A 27,751-nucleotide genomic window follows, 5' to 3' on the forward strand; every position below is an offset into this window, starting at 1 on the left:
TTTGCTCAAATCTTGTAAGGACACGCACGTTTTCAGCTAAAAGCTCTTTGGGAATCACTTTGTTAGTTCAAAAATCCAGTTTTATGCCTGTTAAAACTGCGTTATTTTTGGATTGTTTCATAGATTAAAGTAAAGAAATGAGAACAAATTATGTGTTTTTGAAACAGGCTGTTAGTAACAAAGTGCCTAACTTGTCTCTTACGTGTCAACACAACACTGGTTCATCCCTTGAGTTATGTGCCTTTTGCATGCTTGAATGAGTCACAGGTCCGTGTTAAGTGGCTTAACAAACAATAAACATTCCTCTGAAAATGGTCAGGTACAAGGACTGGACTGAAAATGAGTGAAAAAGCAGCCAATGTACAAAGAAAAACTTTGAAAGACCTTCAGAAAGTCTGGAGAATTATTGCTCAAGACCGCTTTTAAAGACAAATAAGAAAGTCTGACTTCTTGGAAGTTAAATATAGAGAAATGACAAATGAGTACAGACTTTTGCACATGGATAAATGTAAAACAAACATGATTTTTTTTAACTTACGCTGTATTTCAGTATGAAAAAGATTAGACTGCAGACTAGTCTTTTTGATTGGAGCAAAGAACAACAGAACGTTAGAAGTTAATTATTCATTGACACTAAAAAAAAACAATGTGGCCCATCTGTATTAATGGCATAGAGTGTAGATCAATGTTGGAAATCTGCACTGCATACAGTTTATCCATCATTCCAACTAAATTGGGGGAAATAATTCTGGGCTATTAACTTTGTTATATACAGATTTTGCATTCTTTACATCGATCAACAGGTTAATCACATCACATATTAATTAATACCACTTTGGATTAATACATGTGAATGGCATAACTCACAAACTACTCAGGTAACCTCTTTTTTTTTTTTTTTTTTTTTTTTGATCTGAAGCCTCGTGTAGCTTCTTGGTTTGCCCCAATACTAAACTGGTTACTCTTTTCCCTGCGTCTGATACTTGTTGTTTCTGCAGCCCGACAGAGCACTAGATTCACTTTTGGTTGATAATTCTTATGAACAGAATAATTGCTTAAAGCTGGAGGCCTGTGGTCATGATTATGCTCACACAAATTACTCTTGAGATCAACACTGTTTTGGCATGTTGCAGAAGTAGTCTACTATTGCTCAGTCCACGGAGGGAGGGCATAGCTGGCAGGCACACATTTCGCTTGTCGATCTTCGTAGCTGCAGGCGTATCATGGAAGAAAACACATTCCATAAACATTCCATAAACTGGTTTATAGGCGAGAATAGAGCTCCTCAATCACAAGGTATAAAAGGTTTGTGTAAACAGCTTAACGTCTTCGGCGGCATCTTTAGCTTTGGCTCTAGCTTTGGTTACTGTAGAGCACCACACAAGTTTTTAAGTATACAATACGTGCGCACTGTGTTTGTAATGTCAGTGACACTGTGGTGGAGAACGGGAGTTAACACAGTCTTACTTAATCCCTAAAATAAAACACAAACACTATAATCAAAACACAAATGCAACTCTCGCTGTTTCATTGGAAATTATGACTCAATGTAGCCAAAGCCGTGTAGCTTGTTTTGGCTGGAGAAGGAGAGGAACAGTATCAACTGACAGTGTAAAATGTCAAGATAGTGCCAAGTCTTTGGAAGAATTATAGTACAGCTTATTATTGCTTCTTATTATTGGGCAACAGTAAGAAGCAGGTTGCATTAAGCAGTGGCAAACATGACTTCATTTGTGATTTGTGTATTTTAGTATTCACAGCCTTAATTTGACTTATTGCAGCAGCATTTTTTTTAACCTACTCATCAGTTAACCATTTGTAGCTCTGGGCGATTCTTCATTACACTATCACCTCAACAAATTGTCCGGTAGCTTCACAGGAAACAACGTGGCAATAAAGAACAGTACGGATGATAACCTTTCACTGAGGCTCTCTCTCTCTCTCTCTCTCTCTCTCTTTGGCCTTCAATTACTATAGGCCCCGGGCTACTGCTTCACTCTCATCAAGCATCAGTTTCTTGTAGTCTGCTGGTTTTATCAGTAGATTCGGGCAGGTTTTATTTAGTCACTACTTGATGACAGACGTACCAGCGTTTTGTACTTCTTTTTAGGTCATGTCACGGTAGTAAAATTTGTTCAGTCACTGGGAACAGAGTGTTGCTTAGAACGTGGAGCACATAACTCTCAGAGTAGTTTATTTGTTTTGTTAATTTGGATATCTCACATTTCAGTCCACCTTCTTAAAAGGTACATACAGAAATAGTTCATCCTTTCCTCATCTGAATCTGAACACTTACTGTTTTTTGTTTTGTTGTTTTTATGGGGAATGCATGCAGATCGAGGAAAAAAGAAATTCCCAGCTCGATGTTGTTGCTTGCCGGTGCTTGTGCGTGTTATCCTTTTGGATAATTGGCTGAATTTCTCTAAATACATTTGCTATAATTCTGAGTCTGCAAGCATATGCACGCTTTCCTACGTCAGCTGGTTGTAGGATGGCTAGCTTCAAACCTTGCCTGCATTTGCGCCGTGATTCAAGCGTGAACACTGACATGCAGCCTCTGTAAGATTTAATAGACTGAAATAAACATTTGTCCGAAAACTGTGTAATATGACAGCCAATTATGCATTTTAGCAAAGAAAGCTGATGGTGTCCATGACAGGAACTTCAACCAAAAATAAACAAACAAAATGATAGGGAACAAAAGGACCATGGGAAGGGCAACGGTGTTTGTGTGCAGTGTGCCGAAGTGTTGAAAAGAGGGGCTGCTGGCACTCCTGCTGGGCGCCTCCCGGTGTGTTTAAGGGACGTGTCCGGCCATGTTCACCCCACACACACAGTACATATCCTGAGAGGTTTGTTTCCTCAGGTATGTTGTAGGTGTGGATTGATGTGTGTCTTAACATGAAATAACTTTACACAGAATGGAATGGCTTGTTAGCGGTGTTTGGAAGTGGACCAAGATAAAATCCTGTCTCCCTCAACAGGGGTCTCCGACCTTGGGACAGATGTTTACTTTACAACAGAACTAACGAAAATATGCATCATTTGCAGATTGGAGATAAATTGCCTGATTCTGTGGTCTATGACTGAACGTAATACCGAGGAGGAGCTGATAGAAGATTACGACACTGCTGACTCAACCAGCAATAACATGTCGACAACTCAACCGTTGTATTCCTCAGTATTTACAATATATATATACGGATATTTCATTCCTCACACCATAAGATGACTAGATACTTGACGCACAAAGCAGTCCTTGTGTGCCGTCCGAGAACTGGTCTACAAACTGTGACACCATCAAGTTGTAAACTGTGGACATTTTCCAGTGGAATGATTTGGGAAGTATGACGTAGGATAGTAACACCCCCCCCCCCCCCCCGCCCCAACCCCCAAGGTTTTTCAGAAATTTAGGCAATCATTAAAACTTTCTGAAATTCTAAAAAGGTAAAAAGCAAGCATGTCTGTTTGTGATTACTCCTGCGCGTGTGATGCATGCCAGGGCGTGTGTTTTCGTCGTTGGCTGTTCCTCTGTCCTTTAGCCTTGCTTTCTTCTGACCTTCCACCAGTGCTCCTGCTCATTATTGTGTTGCTCTAATCTGGAGGGGACAGGACTGGGTGCAGAAGTGTATTTATCTTCCTGCACAAATAGGACCTCTTTCCGTCTGGTCGTTGCTCAGCTTGTTGTTGAAAGATAGCGAGCAGCGTAGAGCAAGCTTCAGTGTGTGTGTGTGCAGAAGGAAACTGAGATGTGTCCCAGCTGGCCCACAGACCAGCACACTACCATCACCTCGCTGCAGCAAATGCAGACAAAAGAGGAAATATCTCCCTTGTGATACTGATACCCCTTAACTCTGGGGGTGTTTTACCCTAAATGAGAACGCAGCATTCCTCACAGTGGTCTGTTGTACTTGTAAAAGCCAGTAAGATCAGTGTTACAGAAAGTCCCTGCAGTGTGAGCCCCGTAGCCTCGTTTCCGCTTTTTCCCCATCACATCTGTTGGGATGTGTACTTTTACTACACATTGTCTAGGCATGTTTCTTTTCCTTCCCTTGTTGTCTTCATGACATTAGGCTTAGAAGCGAGGAGTTATCATACTGCAAATGGCCATGGGCCAGGAAACCACTGTAGGCAAGCCACCAATACAAAACAACATAAAACGTACCTTGAAAAATATCCCTGTAGATGACTTCTCTGTTTGCCCTGTTAAAACTGTGAAAGGTCATTCTGGTTAAAATACTGGGTAATTATTTGACCTTAGTTTTGCACTGCAGTCAGTGAAACTCTGACCCTGTCTCCAGTGTCTTAGCATTTCATTTTTATCCATCTAAACCTGGTATAGCATGATATTATTATTATTACTTGGCTTTCTGAGCAATAATAAATACTCTTGGCTGAAATTCAACTATTAGAATTTAAGCTAAAGCTTTGGTACCGCACCTCCATCACTAAGCTGGTGGTGGCTCGCCTTGAGCTTGAGCTTTAGCTAGCTTTGACCTCCTTCTTAGTGCCGGGGTTGTCAGTCGCTGCTGTGCTCGGCATTGGATTTAACTGCTTGTAGAGAGTTAGAGAGAGGGTTTTTTTTTCTGTGTGTGTGTGTGTGTGTGTGTGTGTGTGTGTGTGTGTGTGTGTGTGTGTGTGTGTGTGTGTGTGTGTGTGTGTGTGTGTGTGTGTGTGTGCCTTTGCAGTCATCTTGTCGCTTCGAGATGACCCAACCACAGCCTTGGCTTCCTGTCAGCTACATCTGGCTTGCCAGAGCTCAGTGTGAGGCCATACTGGCACCATCAGCTGGGCCAGCTCTCTTGCCCACTTATCAAATTCACTCAATTTGAGACCACCTTGGTCTGGGCTCATGCCGCCAAAGCATGATCTAAGCTTACACATGCGTAGTGGCCTGTTTTCCAGGAAAAGCCTAGATTGGTGAAAAACAAACAAAGAGATAAGACAGAGTCTCGATAAGCCCAAGCTCAGCCACGAGGCAAAAAACAGAATTGCAAATGACTTGACCAAGGAGCTGCATTCAGTGTGTGTGAAACACTTCAGTGTCCTCATTGTGACATGTTTGTGCTTCTCTAAAAGCACATTCTGGAGATAAAGAAAAGTGCAGAGCACAAAAGGAATTTGATTTGATGTGAAGAATGCAAAGCAGAGAACGGATGAGCGTATGTTTTTCAAGGGGGGGTGCTGATAAGAAAACAACCTTCCCGTGTTTTCCCATGTGTACATTTATGTTTCGGTTTTAAACCATGTATGAAAACGTCATTGGTGGATTCACTTAAAAAAAAGTTCAGATATGTTTACACATGATTTATTTAAATCCGCAATGTAAATGTTTGTCAGTCATGGAAATTTGGGGGTATTGGTGTTATTATTGTGTGGTTATAGAAACAGATATAACAGGTATACTATTAATAGCTCTATATGTATTTCATAATTCTATGTAAGATGGGGAATTTTTGTTGTTGTTGTCAGTTTAAGAGCTAAAATGTGCGCAATGGAAAAACCCCACTATCTTGTGATTCAGATGTGGCAAATTAAAGGTCCGTTTTAGTAAACTACATGCAAGTGGTTTGTATTTACTACACTACGAGTGGAAAAAGGTCAATTTGAAATGCATCAGTGACCCACGTGCATCTTTTATTTACATGCGGATGCACCTGTGTGTTTGCATGCGTATGCGTACGAGCGTGTTTGAGGGGGTCTGTTTGTATTTGAGTGTGACAGTGTATACTTTGTCAGCCTGAGGACACTTAGATTGAGTGTGTGTTGTTCTCTCTGGCGAGAGTGCACATATGTGTTTGCGTGAAGACCTCGTTCTATGTGGGTGTGTGTTTGATAAACTGTGAGAGCATGTGGGAGACTGTTTGTCTATTCATCTGGGTGAGAGCAGGAGAGATAGAGCAGAATGAGGAGGTGGAAGAGCAGATCTGCTTCCAGCCTCTATCTTCAAGTCAATCTGCTCCGTCACACAAACCTCTTTATGTCTCCTTTGGCAGAAGGGAGGGAGACGGGCAGAGAGAAAGAGAGCGCGAGACAGACAAAGAGACTCAGAAAATAAATATGTTTAAATGGTGGATGAATACAAGAGGAGGAAAGAGGGAGAGAGATTCAATCAGGCAACCTTAAGAAGATAGAGCGGATTTTTTTGTTTAAGAGGATCAAAGTCATACTCAGCTACTCAGACAGCATCTGTCATTTAAAATGTTTGTTCTATTTTAATCTCAGCAATGAGCTATTCTTATCCAGCTGAAAGGATATGGCTAGCGAACGTGAAATTCAATGACTTTAATATTTATTTTCATCATCAGGGAGCAGAAAATTGTTTTACAGAGTTTGTCAGTTTAGCCCCACTGGAAGTCGAGAGGCAATTGACATCCTCTACAGCTTTCTGTACAGTTTCCTGCACACACACGCAACACATTCAATGCACGCACAATTTTTGTCTCTCTCTTGCTCTCAAGCACACATAACCCCACACTTCATCACATTACCATGAGCAAGGCCAAAAAAAAAAAAAGGAATCAGTTTTCAGTTGTGAAACAAAGGAAAAGCACACACAACAGTACATCTGTGTGAGTAGGTGTTTGTCTGCCTGCAGTACAGGCATTAAGAGCAAAACGTAACATAAATCAAAATCTGCTTAATGGTAGGTCTGACGCTAATGTATGGCTGCCATTCTCTCTCCTCTTCCGTTCTGGCAGCCGTCTAGATTAGGAAGACAGTCGGTTAGAGTTGGGAGGCACAGAGATCAAATCTGGTGGCAGGGTTGTACTGTTATTGCAGTATCATGCCCCACCGGCTGATGAGTTGCTGTGCTCGTCTCTTGTTCCTCTCAGCCGCAATCAAACCTGTCACAGTGTGAGTCAGCGTGGCCGTAAGTGGGGAAGATGCCTCTTGCCATTAAATCAATCAGTTATCAGACACACCAGTCACATTTTGTCCACTGTGGAGCCACATCTAAAGCTGTGAGAGGCGTTGGTGATGTCACGTGTCTGTCAGAGCGAGCTAGTGAAGGATGGAGACTGGTACAGAGCGGGAGAACTGAACAAACTGGGAGGCTAAAGAGCTGAAATCTCATTTTCTCAGTGGCCTTGAGAGTGGAGCATGCTCAGTGCTGATGTTTGTCATCTCTCCCTCTCTGAGATGCTACTGCAGTGCTTCCCAGCAGGCTTGGCACAGGCTTACTCATGGACATCTCTCTTATAGAGCGATACAGTGGCCAGGCTGCAGCTGCTCGGAAGATGCTTCCCTCTGCGTTTCTTTGTTTCGCGGTGTTGCTCCGTCCCCCCACGCCCTCTTATCTTACCTGTCTTTCAGTTCAGCCTCCCTCACTCTTCCTCCCATTGTATTTCTCGCACATTATCTCCTACTTTCTCACTAGCATCCTCTCTGCTTTCGCTCTCCCGGTCTCTCATCCTCTCTCCGCCCCTCCACATCCCTCTCTCACATACTCTAGTTGCTACCTTTAAGACTGCGGTTGCCATGGTGACAGCTATGTGCTGCAGAAACGTCAAAGAGCTGAATCCACACAGGATCACTTCCTTGTTTTAACACTTGTGTTCTTTGCTGTCGTTTCCCTCTGGTTTCTGGCAGCTCCCCTTAAATAACAGACGGACACGCTTGATTTGAATGCATCCAACCATTTTGCCATGCTGTAAATGAGGCAGCAGAAGCAACTTGTGGCTTCTTTTCTGTGATCCCGATCCCAGCTGTTGCTGAGCACACTCATTAGTAACACTCAGATTTGGAATCTCTGTTGACCTTGGCGCAGCTGACCTTGAGAAACCAGCCCCTTTCTGGGAACTCCAGATGTCACCGACATTGATTTGTGTCACGTCTCCACTCCACTCAGCAGCTCGCAAGGTGACATTAATCGATGGCGTCTCGACCCTCCTCGGCTGTTGCTGGCCACACGTTGTCCGCTTGTGCAGGCATTTGTAGCACATGCACATGAGCAAACAGCAGCTGTCAAATTCATGCAGACAAATCTGGGTTTGCTGCAAACTCTTTGGTTACTACCACACAGCATGTCTTTATTTCAGGCACAATGTGTTTTTTATTCCAGCAGCACAGCTCAGCGTGTGGTCAGCTGAGGAACAGATGCCTTGTTAAAAAGGTGAATGCAGCAGGTGGGGCTGTTTTCTGTCATCTGTTGAAAGGGACGTTAGTTTCACTCACAAATTCCCTCTTTCATGCTTTTTTTTTTTTTTAACCTCGTCTTCCCTTCTCTTCCTCCATTACTGCTGTTTTTTTCCCATGCTTTCTATTTATTCTAGCTCTTTTTTACTTCTGCTTCTCGTAGAAGGTTTTGTCCTCTTTCTTCTCCCCCTTGCCTTTGCTTCACCTCTGTCAATCAAAAATATAGATGTTTGTTAAAAGCAGGCACTTTACCTTGCTTTAAGTCCTGAGTATACACTTTGCTGGAAAAAAAATAGCAGACAGATGTAAACAGTAAAACCTAATGGCTGTTTAAAGCCATTATGTCTAAAGAGATAAACTCTTGTGCTTATGAAAGGGCTTTTTTAAGGAGTATCAGAATGATGATGTGCAGGTATGTTGCTGTTAGGAGGCTGGAGCTCAGCTCCATCATGCAGGGAAGCTATCTTCCCTTTTCTGGGAGAAGCAATGAAGGGGTTAGGAGACAACCCGACAACCAGAGATGGGATCTATGAAGCATTTATGGGTAGGGCATATATCTATGGCGGATCTATGTATGAAGTTACAGAGGTTGGCTCCTTTTTTTCTTTGATTTCTTGAAGTTTTGCCACTCCCACACTGGTCTATTGTGTCTCTCCACCTACAGACCCTAATCCAAGGACAGCCCACGGCTGCTGAAAAACAGCAGATGCTTTATAGTGTAGAAAAAAAGAAAAGAAAAAAAGAAGAGATCTACATGTTCATGACCATATTTGAGTTTGGGTGTGTAAAATGTGAGTTTATTTCAGACTTCCATTGTACTTCACAAGGTCATATACAAAACGCTAGACCTTGTTCAGAGCTTAGATTCTTAAAAACCTAATTTTCCTCACAGTGTGTTGTCTACTACAAGTCCGCCTCCCCTCACTTTCATGTGCATGCTCATGCAGTTCTTGCATATTTTATGTAACCGTCCCAATGGGAGACACTTGTGGCAAGCAGGCGATTGTAAAGCTCATTCGTTTGCATCCACACTCTACGCTGCAGATTTTAGCACGCGTTAAAAGAAATGTTTACAGAACCTAAAGGTACATGTTGCTGTTCAAGATCAACATCACACAAATGCCCCTATAGCTAAGTACAGTACACCCTCATAGGTGAAGTCATCCTGTGTCATTCACATCTCGTGGTTTGAATAGATTTTGAGATCTTAGAAGAGCATGATGAGCGATGCCCTGAGAGACTAATCTTCTCCCAAATCTGCGTGAAGTCATCCTAAAAGGCACGCTTTTTTTTTTTGTTCCGACGTCACAAATACTCGCGTACATGACAGATGCATGAATCGCAATCCTACCCACACTCAAGCAGTTCTTTGAGCAAGTCTCATCTTGTAGGATAGAGGCGGAGGAAGTGCGTTTTGAGACTGCAGGGCGGCGGGGGGGATAAAGGTGCTAAAGGGGCAGTTTTCTGTGATACTGCATCCCCTTAACAGTACACAGCTTCAACTGCTGATTTGTTATGTCACTGAGAACAAGAGAGGGAAAGCAGAAAGAGCCATTTGTTTTTGAACTAGAAAAATCTCCACCTTGAACCTTACTGGCATGTCAAACACTGGTCTTGAATCGACCCCTCCAGGTTCCTTGCCCACAGCTTATGCCACTGAGTGAGCTGACCTGTTAAGACATGACCCTTCGGCTGCCCCTTTCAATCCCTGCTGCTGCCGCCTACTCCCAAGCGGCGTCAAGAATCCTCTGAGGGCTTGACTGAGACAAACCCCGGGATGGTCTCACATGTGACTCATCTACAGATTTCTTTTTTAAAACATGAGTTTCATTGAGTCATTGTGCTCTTGTTTCGATGGAACATTTTTCTTTTTTTCTTTTTTTTTTACATAGTCACATCTTGAGCTATGTCAACTAAAGATAACAGATTAACTGATGTTGTAGTTATGTTCGCTTTAAATGCTGTTTCACACAAATACAAAGAGAAAAAAATATCCTTTTTATATTAGAGTCAGGCAGGACGGTGATTGCCTATTTAATATTTAAGTTTCTGCCACTTTTGGAGCCACACATGTACCTCTACTGACTTTCAACTTTCTCCATTTTCCTAAATTCCTCTAAATTATGTGTCAAGTGTTTTCTGACTGAGGTGCCCACACTTGAAAAAGACCAGACTTTGAATTTCACTCAACTTTATTTTGACCAGGTAGATAGGTAGGTAGCAGCAGGTAAAAAAAAACCTTTCAACACAAAAATAAAGAACATTTCATTAACCAGTAACCATTCAGATAAAGAAAAAAAGATGGAAAAAAGATGGCGCGGCCACGTCCAGACGCCTTCCTGACCGCTCCGCTCCGACTATCCACTTTTCTTGTTTTTTACCTATTTTTTGCTCTGGTTTACATCCCAAAATCCTCTAGTCTTATAGTATACGACAGCGGATCACTTGTAAACATCGGTGCCAAGGTTACACATCTAATCTTGGACACTTTTAAACCTGACCCTTCCTGGCCGCCAGAGATTCTACGCGGCGCGGAGAACAACAAAGGACGGGCCGCTCATCCGAGACACAGAACAAAGAAGCGCCGGGGAAAACGCGCTGGTATTAGGAACAGACTGAGACAGCAGGCGCATCGCGCACCACTGCCCAGTATCCTACTGGCCAATGTACAATCCATGGAGAACAAGCTCGATGACCTAAGAGCAAGGGTCACCTTCCAACGTGACATGAGGGACTGCAACATTCTGTGCTTCACGGAGACATGGCTGACCCCCACCGTGCCGGACCAGGCCGTAACTCCGTCGGATTCATTCTTTGTGCTCCGCGCGGACAGAACGGCAGAGTCGAACAAAACCAAAGGTGGAGGAGTGTGTTTCATGGTAAACAGAAAGTGGTGTGATGCCAGGAGCATTTATACTCTCTCCAGCGGCTGCTCGCCACATCTGGAGTTCCTGAGCATTAAGTGCCGCCCTTTCTATCTGCCCCGTGAGTTCACCTCGGTCATCGCCACGGCGGTCTACATCCCACCCCAAGCGGACACAGGTATGGCTTTGTCCGAATTACATGATGTGCTGAGCTCGCTTCAAAACAAGGACCCGGGCGCAGCCCTCATTGTAGCAGGAGACTTTAACAAAGCGAACCTCAGACAAGTCATGCCAAACTTCTACCAGCATGTCTCGTGTCCAATGAGAGGGGATCGGATTTTGAATCACTGCTACACGCCATACAAGCAGGGCTACAAAGCTGTCTCACACCCGGCTTTTGGGAAGTCTGACCACAACGCCATCTTCCTCATTCCCCAGTATAAACAAAGCATACGGAGGGAAGACGTGACCACGAGGGAGGTAAAACGGTGGACTGCCCAATCAGAAGCTACGCTACAGGACGCACTCAACGACGTAGACTGGGACATGTTCAGAGCATGCGCAGTCGACATCAACGAGTTTACGGAAGTAGCAGTATGCTTCGTCAATATGCTAACGGAGGAGATTATCCCCACTGCGAGAGTCACCACATTCCCAAACCAGAAACCGTGGATGGACAGATCGATCCGCACTGCAGTAAACGCCAGGACCGCCTCCTACAACGCGGGTCTCGCCACTGGCGATATGAGCGCCTACAAAGCGCCTCATACGGCGTGCGGCGCGGTGAGAGATGCCAAACGCAGGTACCGGGAACGTGTGGAGTCCCGCTTCCACCAGGGCGACACACGGAGTATGTGGCACGGACTACGCACCATTACGGACTACAAAGCCAGGGACACTGCGCTGATCAACGCCGACTCTGCATTCACCAACGAGCTGAATCAGTTCTACGCCCGTTTCGAGGTTAGCCAGGCGGCTAATGCTATCTACCGCCTGACTACCGAGGACAGTGAGGTCATCAGCGAGAGCCCGGTGACCAGCATCGCGGAGCATGACGTCCGAGCGGCACTGAGGAGAGTGAACACAAGGAAAGCGGCGGGGCCAGACGGCATCACCGGCCGTCTGCTGCGCTGCTGTGCTGACCAGCTAGCAGGTGTGTTCACTTACATCTTCAACGAGTCCCTGGCAAAGTCTGTGGTCCCCACATGCTTCAAAAGATCCACCATCATCCCTGTGCCCAAGAACAGCAAACCCTCATCCCTGAACGATTACCGGCCAGTTGCACTGACCTCGGTAGTAATGAAGGTGTTTGAGAGGCTGCTGAAGAACATCATCTCCTCCATCCAGACACCACAGATCCGCTGCAGTTGCCTACAGATCCAACAGATCCACAGAGGATGCCATCGCCCACGTCCTACACACCACTCTCAGCCACGTGGACAAGAAACAGGGTAACTATGTGAGAATGCTGTTTGTTGATTACAGTTCAGCGTTTAACACAATAGTGCCCTGCAGACTGTTCACAAAGCTGAGGGATCTGGGACTTAACAGCCGTCTGTGTGAGTGGGTGTTGGACTTCCTCACTGGCAGAACTCAGGTGGTGAGGGTGGGCAGGTGCTTCTCCAACAGCATCACCATCAACACAGGAGCACCTCAGGGATGTGTCCTCTCGCCACTGCTCTACTCCCTCTACACTTCAGACTGTGTGGCCACCCATGGCTCCAACACCATTGTGAAGTTTGCTGACGACACAGTGGTGTTGGGTGCCATCTCCAACAACGATGAGGCGGCCTACATGGATGAAGTGAAGAATCTGGCATCGTGGTGCCAGGACAACCACCTCCAGCTGAACGTCAGCAAGACCAAGGAGCTGGTGGTGGACTTCAGAAGGGGTCAGCACAGAGACTACAAGCCCATCATCATCAATGGAGCTCCAGTGGAGAGGGTGCAGTCCTTCAAGTATCTTGGTGTCCACATCTCCTCAGACCTGACATGGGCTGCCCACATTCAGGTCCAGACCAAAAAGGCTAGGCAGCGCCTGTATCACCTACGACAACTGAGGAAGTTCAGGGTCTCTCCAAAGATCCTCAGGATTTTCTATACAGGCGCTGTGGAGAGCATCCTCACACAGAACATGACATCGTGGTTTGGGAACAGCTGTGTGAAGGACCAAAAAGCTCTCCAGAGAGTGATCCGTACAGCAGAACGCTGCTGCAGGATTGCTCTCCCCCCGCTTCAGGACACCTACACCAGGAGATGCCGGACTAGAGCAGCACAGATACTGAAGGACCCGTCCCATCCTGGCAACAAACTGTTCCAACTTCTGCAATCTGGTAGAAGGTTCCGCATCTTCCGGGCAAGGACAGAGAGACTCAAGAGGAGCTTCTATCCCCAAGCCATCCGTGCCCTAAACACACACACCCGCCCTCTCACATCATCTATAATTGACTGAGACAGGACTCTTCCAGACACTCTAAACCAAGGCACAATGTACATTTCAATTCCTTTAATTTTAAATATGTTTATATTGTCTATCCTGTAAAATAGTCAGATGTCTATTCATATTAATGTACAGAATTCACCTGCTTGCTGCTACTACTGCACATTCACCCAGTGTATATACTATATGTCTGTGTATATATATAGTTCTTCCTCTACACCCCCCCCCCCCCCAATTTTTGCACATGTCGAGGAGCGTGTCTGGCTACATTTCACTGTGTGTTATACTTGTATAACTATGCATGTGACAAATAAAGAACCTTGAACCCTTGAACCTTGAGATAAATTACATGCATTACACAGAAGACAGATGAAATAACAAAATACACTTCAGTAAAGCCATTTACCATGTGGTTAACTGTGTTAATTTAACTGTGGTTCTTAAATATACAAAATGTGTCTTCTTTGCATTTAACACTTTTTTATAAACAATTATATTTTAAAGTATACATTTTAGAGTTCACAAACATTTTAATAGAGACTTTAACTAAGGATTTTCTTTACAAAGAATTATTTTCTTTAAATCAAAACCAAACATTTCTCTATTTTTACGATCCACCCAAGGATTTGGGGGGTAACTAATTTTAATATTAAGTAACATAAATATGTGGGAACACTAACTGCACAAACAATTTATTCAAACTTAAACATTCTTTTTTGTCAATATAATTTTTTAAACTTAAATGCAGCAACTATTTCCCTAAGCGTAAAACATTTGCACAACTGAGCTTCCATAGTTCCAAATATATGTGCAGCAAATGTGAGCTCAAGAGCTTACCTATAGCCGTCTTGTTCAAAGTCTTCCTCACAGTGGAAAAGGGCTTTGTTTGCCGTCCTCTCAGTATGTTGCTCACGGGTCAAATGACTGCTGCATGCATTTTAAGGTCTACTAGGCACGCCCACCCTTGATTGCTCTAATGTGGCTCACCTGGCAGGGCGGCGCACACCAGGCCGTGCTTAGTTGTTGATTGCACCCAAGGTCTAATCAGTGGCCATGCGCACGCAGCAGCACCGAACAGGTAGTGGGCAGGAGGAGGAAGAGAGGAATAACAGCCACACCTACTAGGCCAGCGCGACACCTCCCACTCGATCTTTGCTCAGCACTGTCTGGAAAGATCGCACTCAGATGGGCTGGTCCCTTACTTGATCTTCCACCGGTAAAAGGACCACAAGACGCCGGATGTCCCGATGTAAAATGGTGCCCAGCTCAGGACTTGTGGTAGTGTTGTGCCCTTAAACAGGGGAAATAGTGAGGAGAGGTGAAAGAACGGCACAGACACGCAGCTCTCACTCTCACTCGTCTGCATTGAGTGAAGGAGGAAGCGCGCGAACCCACCTACTGGAGCCCTGAGGCATTAACAATGGATCAACGCACAATCAACCCAGGCAAAACTTTCACTACTTATCTCCCTCTATATTCCCACTGCATATTCTATTCGAAAACAGTCAAAGCAACAAATAAAACATTAATAAGGGCATGACATGAAATGTAAGGAACAGAGATGTACAACTTCAAAACCAGAGGTGGGACCAAGTCATTGTTTTGCAAGTCTCAAGTAAGTCTCAAGTCTTTATCCTCAAGTCTCAAGTCAAGTCTCAAGTAATGTCAGGCAAGTCAGAGTCGAGTCTCAAGTCACTGGTGTAAAAGTCCGAGTCAAGTCACAAGTCTGAAATTTTGAATTTCAAGTCCTTTCGAGTCTTTATAAAAATAAATAAATAAATAAATAAAAAAAAACGAAAAAAGAATGTTGCAGTTATATGCTAAATGTAAATATTAGACCATGTAATTTTTAAATCTGTGTTTTTCTCAACACATGACCAAATAGCGAACTTAGAAAATATACACAAATTGTGAAATTGCACCTCTTTAAAATGCAGCTCAATTAAACCTAGCTCCAAGAATAATTTTCACCGACAGTTCTGAGATAAGCTGCATGTTATTCTTGGATGTGGTTGTAGGACTGGTGTCGTGCCAAAGTAGGTATCCCCGACAGAATTTGTTTCCTCTGTGCTGGGAGCACGCAGGAAGTACTGATGTTTTCATTTTGTGAAAAATTAGTATCGTTACATTACCATTCAGTTTGAGGGTTACAACAGAAAATTATATATTTATTGCTCACGGGGTATCAGATGGGATTATTTTAATAAACCATAAACATTTTGGCTAATAACTATTTTTATTCTCCTGTAACTTTATTATATAAAGAACTAAATCCTCCAAAGTTTCAGGAGAAATGCGTCATAATAAGAAGTGTTTGTGAACGAAAAATCAGCAATGTGGGATACTGTTTGTCCGTGATTTACACAGGGGGAACAAATTGTGGCAGGACCAGCCTGATATTATTTGTATCCCACTATAACTTCGTTGTATAAAGAGCTAAGATCTCAAAAATGTCAGGAGTAGTTAGTCATTATAAGAAGTGTTTGTAAACTAAAAATCAACAATGCGGGATACTGTTTGTCCGTGATTTGGACAGTCCAGCGTATGCTCCCGACGCAGGGGAAACAAATTCTGTCGGGGATACCTAGTTTGGCACGATAGTAACTTCAGGTCACTGCAACAAGCCCAGGTACAGTTTACCGACGGATGGGTGCAGGACCTTGAAATGCACCGTGTAGAACGAAAGACCATCGTACGTATCATAAGTTTACCAGTCTCACAAATCGTCGTCATAAATACACATTCGTTAACCGTTTATTAATAGGACCTTTAAGCTCAACGGTAATTAATTAGCAGTGGAAATAATTTCTGGTTCGCGTTACAGAAATGTAGCAGTGACAATAATATTGTATGCTGTAATCGTACTGGGCAATTAGTGATACAAAAAACCTGTTTTATCCTGTGAATAAAAGTATATGTTTTTGTCACTGTACCATAATAACAGAAGCGAAACGCAATATTGTGCCAGGACAATTCACTATTTATGCACAATAAACAAAGGAGCATAGCGCGACAATTTCTGTTCAGCGTCAGACTTGCTTGTAACCTATATCACCAATTATGTTATGAAAATGACGCATTAACTACAACAGCAGACTGACCTTCGTGTAAATGCTTGGAGCAGACTAACCTGTGAGCTGGAGTGTTCTGGGATGTTATATTTGATCTTTGAATGACTGCAATCCAGGCCATCCGTCGGCTCTTTGTTACTTCGGAAACATGGCTCGAACAATTTCTCTTCAACGACGTAATCCGATAACAACCGATCTCTTTACCCGTCGGCTTCCCGTGGCTGTCATGCGACCGGCTATTGCAGTTAATAATACAACAGCTTCTTGACATTTTTGTGTTTCTTTTTTATCGCTGTGTGACTGATTTCAATTGAAAGCCTGCGTGCGCTAGTACCGCTTGCCACGAGTTCCCAGAATCCTTTGCGGTTTTACCCCTGAATGACGTCACATTTTCAATCTCTATATAATATGCATGTTAAATTTTATATTTGGGGTGAAATATCAAGTCTTTTCAAGTGTGTATGATGTGATGGTGTTCTCAGGTTATAACAAGCTGGTGAACCAAGCCGATCATATGTGAAGATCTTTGGTGGCTTGCGCTCTCTACGCGGTCGCTGATGCTCTTGCTCACAGGTCCTGCTGTGTTTGTCTGGAACAGGTGCAGGAACAGGTTCCTCCACTGATGGTTCCTCGACATAATTTTCCTCTTGGTCGGGTGGTTGTTCACATTGGTTCAGTACTTCATGTTCATTCTCTGGCTCAGATGACATGTTTTCCACTGCTTGAAGGTGTTTGGCTGGTTCATCAGTGCTCATAGGATTCAATGTCTGAGGATAAAGTGGCTCAAATGGCTGCTGAGATGACACTGGATAGTACTCATCATCGTCATCCTCTTCCTCAGCTTGTTCCACTTCCTCACTTGTCTCCACGGCTCTTTTTCTTGTTCGTGGTCGCACTTCAGTTTCAACAGGCAGATGGTCACATGGCAGAAGAAGATTGCGATGCAATATCCTTGATCTCCCTTTTGCTTTCTCAGGTCTGAGTTCATAAACTGGGATATCTCTGCTGACCTGACGAACGACTGTGTGAACCACATCCTCCCAGTGGTTCCTCAGCTTGCCTGGACCTCCTCGAGGTGTCATGTTCCTTATTAAAACACGATCACCTGGCTGTAATACTGAGCTCTTCACCTTGCTGTCATAATGTCTTTTACTTCTTACAGCTGCTTTATGAGCATTTTCTCTCGTGATCTCATATGCTTCTTCCATGCCTTATTTCCATTTTACCATGTAGTCATGATGATTGCCATCTCCTTGTTCTGAGGTCAAGCTGAACAGCATGTCGATTGGCAATCGTGGGGAGCGTCCGTATAACAAGTAAAAAGGGGAAAATCCAGTTACCTCGCTGCGGGTACAATTATAGGCATAAATCAGTTTGTTAAGAGAGTCCTTCCAGTTAGTTTTCTGACTCTCTGAGAGTGTTTTCAGCATCTGGAGTAGTGTCCTATTAAACCGCTCCACTTGTCCATTCCCTTGGGGATGGTAGGGAGTAGTCCTGGACCCAGCAACTCCACAGTAGTTTTTTAGTTGTGCAAACAGATGATTTTCAAATTCAGCACCTTGATCATGATGTATTCGTGCTGGAAAGCCAAATCTTAAAGCATAGTCATTAAAGATTTTGTCTGCAGCCGTTTTACCTGATTTGGAAGTTGTGGCATACGCTTGGGCGAAGCGTGTGAAATGGTCAATGACTACAAGGATGTATTCATAACCCCCTTTGCACTTGTCAAGGTGCAGGAAATCAATTGAGACAAGTTCAAATGGGTGAGTAGTGACAATATTAGTCAGTGGTGCTCTGCTCTCATGACACGGCTTCTTCTGTTTTATGCAAACACACCTTCTGATCACATAATCCTCTACTTCCCGTTGCATATAGGGCCAGTAAAACCGGTCCCGTATCAGTGACAATGTTCTCTCTACACCTTGATGGCCCATTTCATCATGTAGCTCCTTTAGTACAGTACTTTTGTGTATTTCTGGTAGGACCAACTGTTTTCTGTTTGCTGTTTTTCTGTGCAAGATCCCATTCTCATCCATCTCCAATTTGTCCCACTCCCTCAGGAGACATATGACCTGTGGGCTGAGTTTTCTTAGCTCTGAACGTGATGGTTTTTCCTGTGTTAGTTTACACTGAATTACAGGTCCAATAGTCGGATCACTTCTCTGGTCCTGTTTGATCTGGCCTTTTGTCAGTGGAATGATGGAAACATCTGTGGCCATGGCTGAACACCTGACTGAGACACCCATGGACCATGACACATTGGAGTCATCCTGCCTTTCCACTGCCTGTGTGGTTGCTCCAATTACATCATATGCCATTTCCTCTGTGCATTCATTCATAAACGTTTCCATGTCTACCGGCATCCTGGAGAGGCTGTCTGCATCCACATTTTCTTTACCAGGGCGATATTTAATTGTGAAGTGAAAATCTGCCAGTTCTGCTACCCATCGACACCCTGTTGCATTCAGTTTGGCAGTGGACAGTACATAGGTAAGTGGATTATAGTCAGTGTACACGGTGAAGAATGGTGCATAATATAGGTAATCACGGAATTTTTCTGTGATAGCCCACTTGAGAGCAAGAAACTCTAACTTGCCTGAATGCAGATGGTAATTCTTCTCAGCTGCAGTTAAAGTACGGGAACCATAAGCAATCACACGAAGCCTTCCATTCTGCTTTTGGTACAACACGGCACCTAATCCCTGGTTTGACGCATCAGTGTGAAGGGTGAATGGCTGTGAAAATTCTGGAAAGCCTAGAACAGGGGGCTGAGTTAGACAGTCTATCAGCTGCTCTAGTGCTAACTGGTGCATGTCGGTCCACTCAATAGGTGTACTCGAAGGGACACTACACCTGTTTCACTTTGTTTGCCACTTTAATCTTGTGTTTCGCTGGGTTTCAGCATCTGCAGGTCCCTTGAGCAAGTCATACAGAGGATTTGCAATTCTGGCAAAATCCTTGATGTATTGTCTGTAATAACTTAGTAGGCCCAACATTGCTCTTAGTTCACCAACAGTACCTGGCCGTTTGTTTTTCAAAGCTGTTACAGCAGCAGTGTCTGCGGAGTCTATCCTGCTTCCCTCTGCTGACACAATCCTGCCAAGGTACCTCACTTCTGTCCTAAACAGGTCACACTTCCTTGGTTTGAGTTTGATTCCGTACTCCCTGAGTCGGCGCAGCACTTTCCTGACATCCTCAACATGATCCTCAAACGTTCTGCTAAAGACAAGGACATCATCGAGGTAAGGCACACATATTTCATCCCTTAACCCTTCTAAGCACTCCTCCATGCAGCGTTGGAATGCTGCCGGATAATTCATCAGTCCAAATGGGATTCTGACCCACTCATACAGGCCCCAGGGGGTCACAAAAGCTGTTAGGTGTTTACTGTCTTTGCCCATGAACCCCTGGTGGTATGCTTTACCCTGGTCCAGTAGAGAAAAGAGAGTGTTGCCACCTAAGTTGTCCATGATGTCTTGTACTCTGGGAATGGGGTGGCGGTCTGGGTGAGTCTTCCTATTCAGCTCTCGGTAGTCAATACACAAGCGCAGTGTACCGTCTTTTTTTCTTACACAGACTACCGGAGAGGAGTAAGATGAGTTTGATTTTTCCACCCACCCCTGAGCTATTAGGTCCTGTAGGTAGTTTTTCATTTCCTGATACAAGGGTTTTGGTACAGAGAGATAAGTCCGTGTGACTGGCTCATTATCTTTCAACGAAATGTTCATTTGCAAGTTTTCAACACAGCCTATGTCATCATCAGATTTAGAGAATGACTCTGACTCTTCTCTTAACATCTGACTAACAGCTTGTCTCTGGTGGTCATTCAGGTGAGTCAAGTCGACAGGTGGGTCCCATTGTTCACTTTTAGGTGTGTTCTCACCTGAGCTCTTAGCCTGGATGGGACGGACTGATGCAGTAGGGAGGCAGTCAGTTTTGAAAACATTAGCAGGATATATTGATGCAACAGACTGCACAGTTCCAATAACAGTCCTACTTGGCAGTGTGATGTCATGGCTGGTGGGATTTTGTACACTAATGACAATTTTTGGTGTCATACCAGTCTTTACTAAAACAAGGGTATCACAGAACTCGAGTCCTTCAGGCCACTGTGGGTTCTCATGAGGCTCGAAGATCAGGGTTCTATCTTCTTTGAAAGGTGGGGCTTGCACTCGACACTCGATTTGGAGGGAGCTGTGTTTAGGCACTTCAACTCTCTCATTTGTTGTTCTTACACTGTGCTCACATGGCTGTCCCACTGTCACTGCATTAACAAAAGCTCTTGCCCTACTCTTTCTGAGGTGAGGAAAAGCTACTTTTACTGTTTTCATGAGTTTCTCTTTATTCTTATTGTTTGTCTTATCCTGTACTCTGTTTGCAACTAGGTGTGAAATCACATTGAAGCCAATTATGGGGCATGACTGTTGGTTGCCTTTTAACACTAACACAGGTATTAGCAGATCTTTATCATTAGCAGTAAGTCTGAAGCTTACCTCGAGCCAACCAATATATGGTATTTCCGTCCCATTGGCTGCTTCAAGTTGCAGTGGTTCAAGTGGGTCTACTAGTTCTGCTATATCTCTTAGTTGGACATCAGGCAAATGGGTCTGTTTCCAGGCCGCATCTACAGCACAAATTTGTGAACCTGTGTCCCAAAGTGCCTGGATTCTTTGGTTGTGCAGAAAGCACTGAATGAGACATTTCTCTCCTACAAGCTCTTTTACAGTAGGCATCTTCACTGGATTACTTCTTTTCCTACACTTTGGTTTGCAACTTGACTGTGTTTCCTGTTTCTTAATAGATGAACATGTATGTGGCTTACAGTACCTTCTGTGCACAGACCAGTGTGTCTCTTGACAGTCTCTTGAGCAGTACAATGTTATTTTACAAACAGAACAACATTTTAACTTCATACTCTCTTCCTTTCCCTCACAGTTAGCACAATATTGGGACTTTTCAATGCTGTCGGTTGCCCCATGTCCCGTGGGAGCAACCTCCCTTAGTTTAAAGGGCTCCCTTTATCTGATTTTGTCAGTCTAGGTGCTTTACAACCTGCACGGAAATGCTCACTACTCCCACACCTAAAACAATGCTGGCAATATGCCTCACCTGCCTGCACACATGCAAAACATCTGGGACGGTGACTTGGTGAGGGATAATATCGCTGTGGTGCGAATCTTTGTTGAAACTGTGCTGTCCCATGCACATGCCCAGGTCCATATGCTGAGTGGTATTCCTGTGCTGCTGCAGGAGGGTGCTGGTGGTAAAATGGCATGCAGTTTTGTTCAGCCTTAATGGGGAAAGGCTGCTGAGGTGCTGGGGTTGTCTTTTGAATGGTTTCTCTGATTTGGGAAACTTCAGCCCTCAAGTCTTTCAGCAGCACCATGTCAGCACGCATTTCCTTTATTTCTGTTAGAAGATCAGGGGGTGGAGGGGCTGGTTTCTCTTGAGCTGTGCTTCTCTTTCCCACTGGGGAATCATTAGACTGGACAGTATTTACAGCTGTTACTTGTGATGGAGCGGCATGTTTCTTTTTGTCCTGTCTTTCCTTTTCATTTGCGACTGCAATATTTACCTTCTCGAGCAACAACTCATCTGAAGTATTTGTTTGCAGGAGGTAAGGTTGCAGGTCACTTTTAATATTGTCATTCTGAAGACCAGTCAGGACAGTATGCATAAAAAGACTCTGGACTAGTGCTGGATCACACTTTAGACTGGACTCAACTTCCTGAGAAGCAAACAGGATTTTCTGTCTCAAGTCCATTGTCCTGATCAAGAAATTTTGGGGTGTCTCTTTACTACTCTGAACCTCAGAGGTAAGTTGTTTGTATAACTCTGTGGCACCTTTCTCCTGGTAATGATACCTGAGGATTCTCCTAAGAGCAGGTAATGTGAGGTTTTCTTTTCCTTCAAGATAACTCCTTAGCTGCAAGCCTGGCGTGATAGCACGAATTACAGCATCAGTGATTTCTGATTCTGGATAGCCTCTATTGAGCCCGCTCTCAATTTGTTTGGCCAGACTGGAGAATGTCAGCCTGTCTTTTTGCCCCGGCTCTCCTATTTGGCCTGATATCTTAAAATCTTTGCGCCACATGGAACTGTTTGGTGCTGTTGGAACAATGTTTCTCACTGGGGTGCGAGGACTTAAGGCAGGATTCATGCTATTCATCATCAAGTCATGCATTTCACCCTCTTTTTGTTTTAAGAGCAGTCTTAATGTCTCTATCTCCTCCTGGCTACTTTCCTGGTCCTGAACAGCTGGATCCACTGTTTCATTCACACCTTGTTTTTTATCCATTTGTATGTCACTTATAATGTCCTGGACATTAAGAAGTTCTGACATACCTTCATCCTCTCGGGTAGCCAGCTCTGTGCGTTCAAGGTACTTAACTAAATGCGAGACTAGCTGACTGCGCGTTCTATTAATCACAAACTCTTTTCCTGGTCCTGAGATTTGAAGTACATCACATAATTTAGTCAGCTGCTCTAAAGTCAGTTGATACAGTGTTCCTTTAATCTCCAGCTGTAGCTTTTCTAATTCAGACTCCATGTTGTCAGAGGAGTTAGCACAAGCAGTCAGTTGAGAAATGATCAGACTTAGTTGGCTTTTACTGCCCCCTAGTGGCCACTTTTTCACTTCAGGATACAGATACCAACGTAGGTCTAGCGATGTCTCTGCTGCTTTACTATGCTCCTTTCTGATACCTGGGTCGTCTGGGGGGGATGATCAACGACAGGATTTCTCTTACAGGTCAGGGATGGTCCTCGAATCAATCATCCCAGCGGTGCCTCCAAATGTTGTGCCCTTAAACAGGGGAAATAGTGAGGAGAGGTGAAAGAACGGCACAGACACGCAGCTCTCACTCTCACTCGTCTGTATTGAGTTTCAGAAGCAATACAACCAAAACAATATTCTTATGGATGCACTCAGTCTCAGGACAACTGTATCCAAACTAAGTCACTATTGTTCGCTGCATTAGCTGATGAGAATACTTTAGATAACATGAACTGTAGCATTAGACAAAAACATCTTTTTTTTTTTTTTTTTTTTTTTTTTTTTTTTTTTTTTGGCCTGTCCCGTTTGGCTCTTTTGCCATCAGAATTGTTGTCTAAAGGCAAAGAAAGATGCCCAACGGATTTACTTTACCAAACTGACCATCCCAGCCTTGCCGTAATGGTCCATTTGATTCACCTTTTATTGTTTATTTTATTTTCACTTACTGAATACGGGACAGACTTGACTGGGGGAAAGAAGGGGAGAAAGAAAGAGGGAAAGAGAAACAGCTGAGAAGAGGGACGGGGGAGAAGGGCAAAAGACAAAAACCAACAGAACGGGCAGAGAAAAAAAAAATGCATATATCAATCACCTGGATCACCTGCTGAGAAAGAAAAAAGAAAGCAAGCAGAAGAGAACAAGAGTAACAGAATAAACAACATCACAATGATATATGGGAATATGACAGTAAATACTAAATGTTAAACATTATTGTGCAGCACATAAGATCAACAGAACACAGTGTGCTTTGAGGTAGGAGCCAAAAAGGGTGTAGTTTGTGGGTGTGATCACCCGTGTGTACACCTGTGAGCATGGACGCGCTTGTTTTTTGTTTTTTTAAAAGGTTCCTTCATGTAATAATCTGCTAGAGGGTGTGGGGGGGCCACAGCCCCGTCCTCCAGGGCGTGAAGCAGGTGTGGAGGAGATCAAGACTCCAGACATCCAGAGGCCCCCAGAACACAAGAGACCAAGGAAGACCAACAGAGAGGCAGCTGCGCCACTGTCCCGGAAAGAGCTGAGGAGAGTCCCAGATGAGGGCTCACTCAGCAGCCGCGGAGCAGAAGCCAGGGGGAGTTGCAGTGACGCGCCCGTGAGCTCCGCCGGCAGCCAGCTGCGCCTGAGTGACCGAGCCCCAGGCCGAGAGGCCGGGGGCACCCCACCTCCGAAGTGGCCCGAGCGAGCCCCAGGCTCCAGGCCCCGATAAGCGGCCGCCAAGGAGTGAGCCGGTGTGTACCTGGACGCCCATCCCCGGACACAAAGAACCACCAACGCACCGATGTCTGAGGGGGTCCGCCACTGGCAGGGGAAGTGGTGGTAGGGGGAGATAGGCCTCCAAACCTTGGAGGGCCTGAGATGTCCCCAGAGAGGTGGCGCCTGACACCCAACCTGACATATAGACAAAAACATCTTTTTAACTCGCACATGTTAGCTGACACAGTCACCAACTTTTCACAGCAATGAAATAATACTTTAAGTACTGCATGTCTTTCAGTAGTTAACTTATACAGATAGTAACAGAAAAATCTTCACACAATATGGCGGAGTAATAGCGAAAACTAGCATACACAGCAACAGAGATTAACTGGAACTTCTCAGCAAAATAGTCCGCAATTCACATCTTCCGCTACAATGAACAATGATAACAATGTAATAATCAACAGTAACACACATTTATACAGATTTGTGCATGACAGTTACCTTAAACAGGGGAAATAGTGAGGAGAGGTGAAAGAATGGCACAGACACGCAGCTCTCACTCTCACTCGTCTGTATTGAGTGAAGGAGGAAGCGCGCGAACCCACCTACTGGAGCCCTGAGGCATTAACAATGGATCAACGCACAAGCAACCCAGGCAAAACTTTCACTACTTATCTCCTTCTATATTCCCACTGCATATTCTATTCGAAAACAGTCAAAGCAACAAATAAAACATTAATAAGGGCATGACATGAAATGTAAGGAACAGAGATGTACAACTTCAAAACTAATCAAATTTATGATCCACCACAGTAGCAGATCTTGGACTCTTGATCGCAATGCTGGAACTTGGAGAGACCCTCACATGCACATCTCGAACGATCCCTTTGGAATCAGGATTCACGCTGATGACTTTTGCGAGTCTGAACTGCCCTCTAAGGGCATTTTGGTCGCAGAGCCAAACTATGTCTCCAACAGCAATGTTTCTCTCTGCAGTATGCCACTTACTGCGGATGAACAGGTTTGGTCCAGCGAGTTGGCTCCAGGACCTCCAGAAGTTGTTGACTATGGTTTGTATTTCCTTCAGCCTTTTGAAAGGATAATTTGTGAAGTCGACAGTTTTGAAGTCCCCACTTTGTGTGGCTCGACCAAGCAACAGATTATTTGGCGTGATGTAGTCAATGCGATCTTCTCGGCTCTGAATTCTGGCATCAATGGGTCTCTCATTTGCAAGGTTAGCGGCTAGCTGGAGTGCTGTCAGAAACTCACTAAAGGTAAGAGCCTCTGTATTGCCGAGAGTATGGAGGGCTCTCTTGGTAACTCTGACAGCAGCTTCGGCGGCCCCATTTCGGTGAGGTGAGTCAGCGGGAAGAATCTTCCATGCCCAGGTGGTCTCATTTTTGGCAGAGTATTCTTCAAGCGACTCCTTGTTTTGTCGTCTCAGGTAAGCATACATTTCTTCCAAGACAGGTTTGGCGCCGACAAAGTTTGTACCAGGATCTGACCAGATTTTTCGGGGATGGCCTCGGACAGAAGTGAACCTCTGGTAGGCAAGCAGGAAGCTCTCTGTTGATAGTGTGCTCGCTAGTTCGACATGAATGGCTCGGCTTGCCATACAGCAAAACACAACTCCCCAAACTTTCATGGTCACTCTTCTCTTGACATCATCCCTCACATGATAGGGTCCAAACAGGTCAACAGATGTGAATTCGAATGGTGCAGCAGGATTTGACCTCTCTTCAGGTAAGTCTCCCATTACTTGCTTGCAGGTTCTTGCCTTTGCCTTCTTGCAGATGATGCACTGGTCAACGACCTTTTGGGCAATAATTCTTCCTCTGACAACCCAAGCCTTCATTCTCATCCGCAGTAAGGTTTCTGCCACTCCGCCATGTCCCTCGCTGTGTGCTTCTCTGGCAAGGAGGGTGGATAGCCAGGCTTGGAATGGTAGAAGGGGAACGGCTTTGCGGTCTTTTTTGAAGGTCTGGATTCTGCCACCACAAACTAGAAGTCCACTTGTTTGGTCTCTGTAAACAACTAGTCTGTCTGTTGTGGTGCTTGGGAAGTTGACGCCCTCTTGTGCTGCTAGGCAAAGGTCTCGAAAAGCATCTCGTCTCTCGCAGACTGTGAGGACACCCGAAGATGGTACTGCCTCCCACTTTTCTTGGTCTCTGGTCTTGGATCTCATGAACTTTTTGGCAACCCTCCAGACCCACGCCACGGTCCCAATCAGCCTTCTCAGGTTGCTGAATCGCCTTTCGTCGATTAGCTGTTGGGTTGCTACTCCTCGTGGTCTTCTCGACTCTACGTGTGCTGAGTCCTGAGCTGCCTTGATGTGGACTCCGGTAAGGACCGCAACAAAAGTCTTTTTCTGTAGCTTTGTGACCTTTTCTCGAGCTTGGGCAGCGACTTCTCCGGCGGATTTCTTCAGCCACTCATCTTCAGGAAGTTGGAGAAACTTTGGACCCGACTGCCACTCGGAGTCCTCGGTTAGGGCATCTGGACTGGCCCCTCTGGTGAGAATGTCTGCAATGTTTGCTGACCCAGGAATCCACCACCAATCTTGGACATCAGTGCTACTCTGGATTTCACCAACGCGGTTTGCGAAGAAGGTCTGGAAACCGTAGCTCTCACGCTGGATTGCACCCAAGACTGTCTGGCTGTCAACGAGGTGGTACCATTTTTTGACCTGGATTCTGCAGTGTCTCTGGAAGTAGGTCTTCAGACGGGCAGCAAAGACTGCGCCACACATCTCTGCTTTAACAGGATCGCCTTTGTGATTGAGAGGCGTCAGTTTGGCTTTGGACTCTACTAGTCTCACAATGACACTATGGCTGCAGCTCCAGCGAAGGTACATCACTGCACCATATGCATGTTCACTGCCGTCAGAGAACGTGATGGCACTGGGCTCTGCACAAGGATCTGGTGGAGTCAGAGCTCTAGTGAAATGCAGTTTCTTCAGGTCAGCATACTCTTCCAGAAGCTTTGTAGCGTCTTCTCGGAGACCTTCAGACAAGGCTGCGTCCCATGTGTCTTCGAGGCAGTGCTTTACTTTTGCTTCTTGGAAAGCTCTCCTTACCAGGATGGCACCCTTTTGTTTGACGGGAGTCACTAGACCGAGTGGGTCATATAGGCCGGAGACTTGGCTTAGCAGTTCTCGCCTGGTGAGTGGATCAGGTGTTTGCTCTCTGACTTCTTCTCTGAGCAGGTCTTGACCAAGGCGCATATTCCTCCTTTTCTTTGAGAAGTTCACTGCAACCATGACATG

The 27,751-nt window shown here is 44.7% G+C and overlaps 1 protein-coding gene and 1 long non-coding RNA gene across 3 annotated transcripts in view; both read left to right on the forward strand.

The window, feature by feature from the left end:
- nrg2a (neuregulin 2a) overlaps window positions 1–27,751 on the forward strand; it is a 99,220-nt gene that overhangs the window by 15,270 nt on the left and 56,199 nt on the right. The window lies entirely within an intron of this gene.
- LOC120734301 lies at window positions 13,898–27,420 on the forward strand. Its single transcript, XR_005695995.1, has 3 exons — window positions 13,898–14,718; window positions 21,765–21,768; window positions 25,300–27,420. It is a non-coding gene; the product is annotated as an uncharacterized LOC120734301 (long non-coding RNA).

The sequence above is a fragment of the Simochromis diagramma genome, unplaced genomic scaffold, assembly GCF_900408965.1.
Source record: "Simochromis diagramma unplaced genomic scaffold, fSimDia1.1 OVJJ01000216.1, whole genome shotgun sequence".
In the NCBI taxonomy this organism is placed as follows: domain Eukaryota; kingdom Metazoa; phylum Chordata; class Actinopteri; order Cichliformes; family Cichlidae; genus Simochromis; species Simochromis diagramma.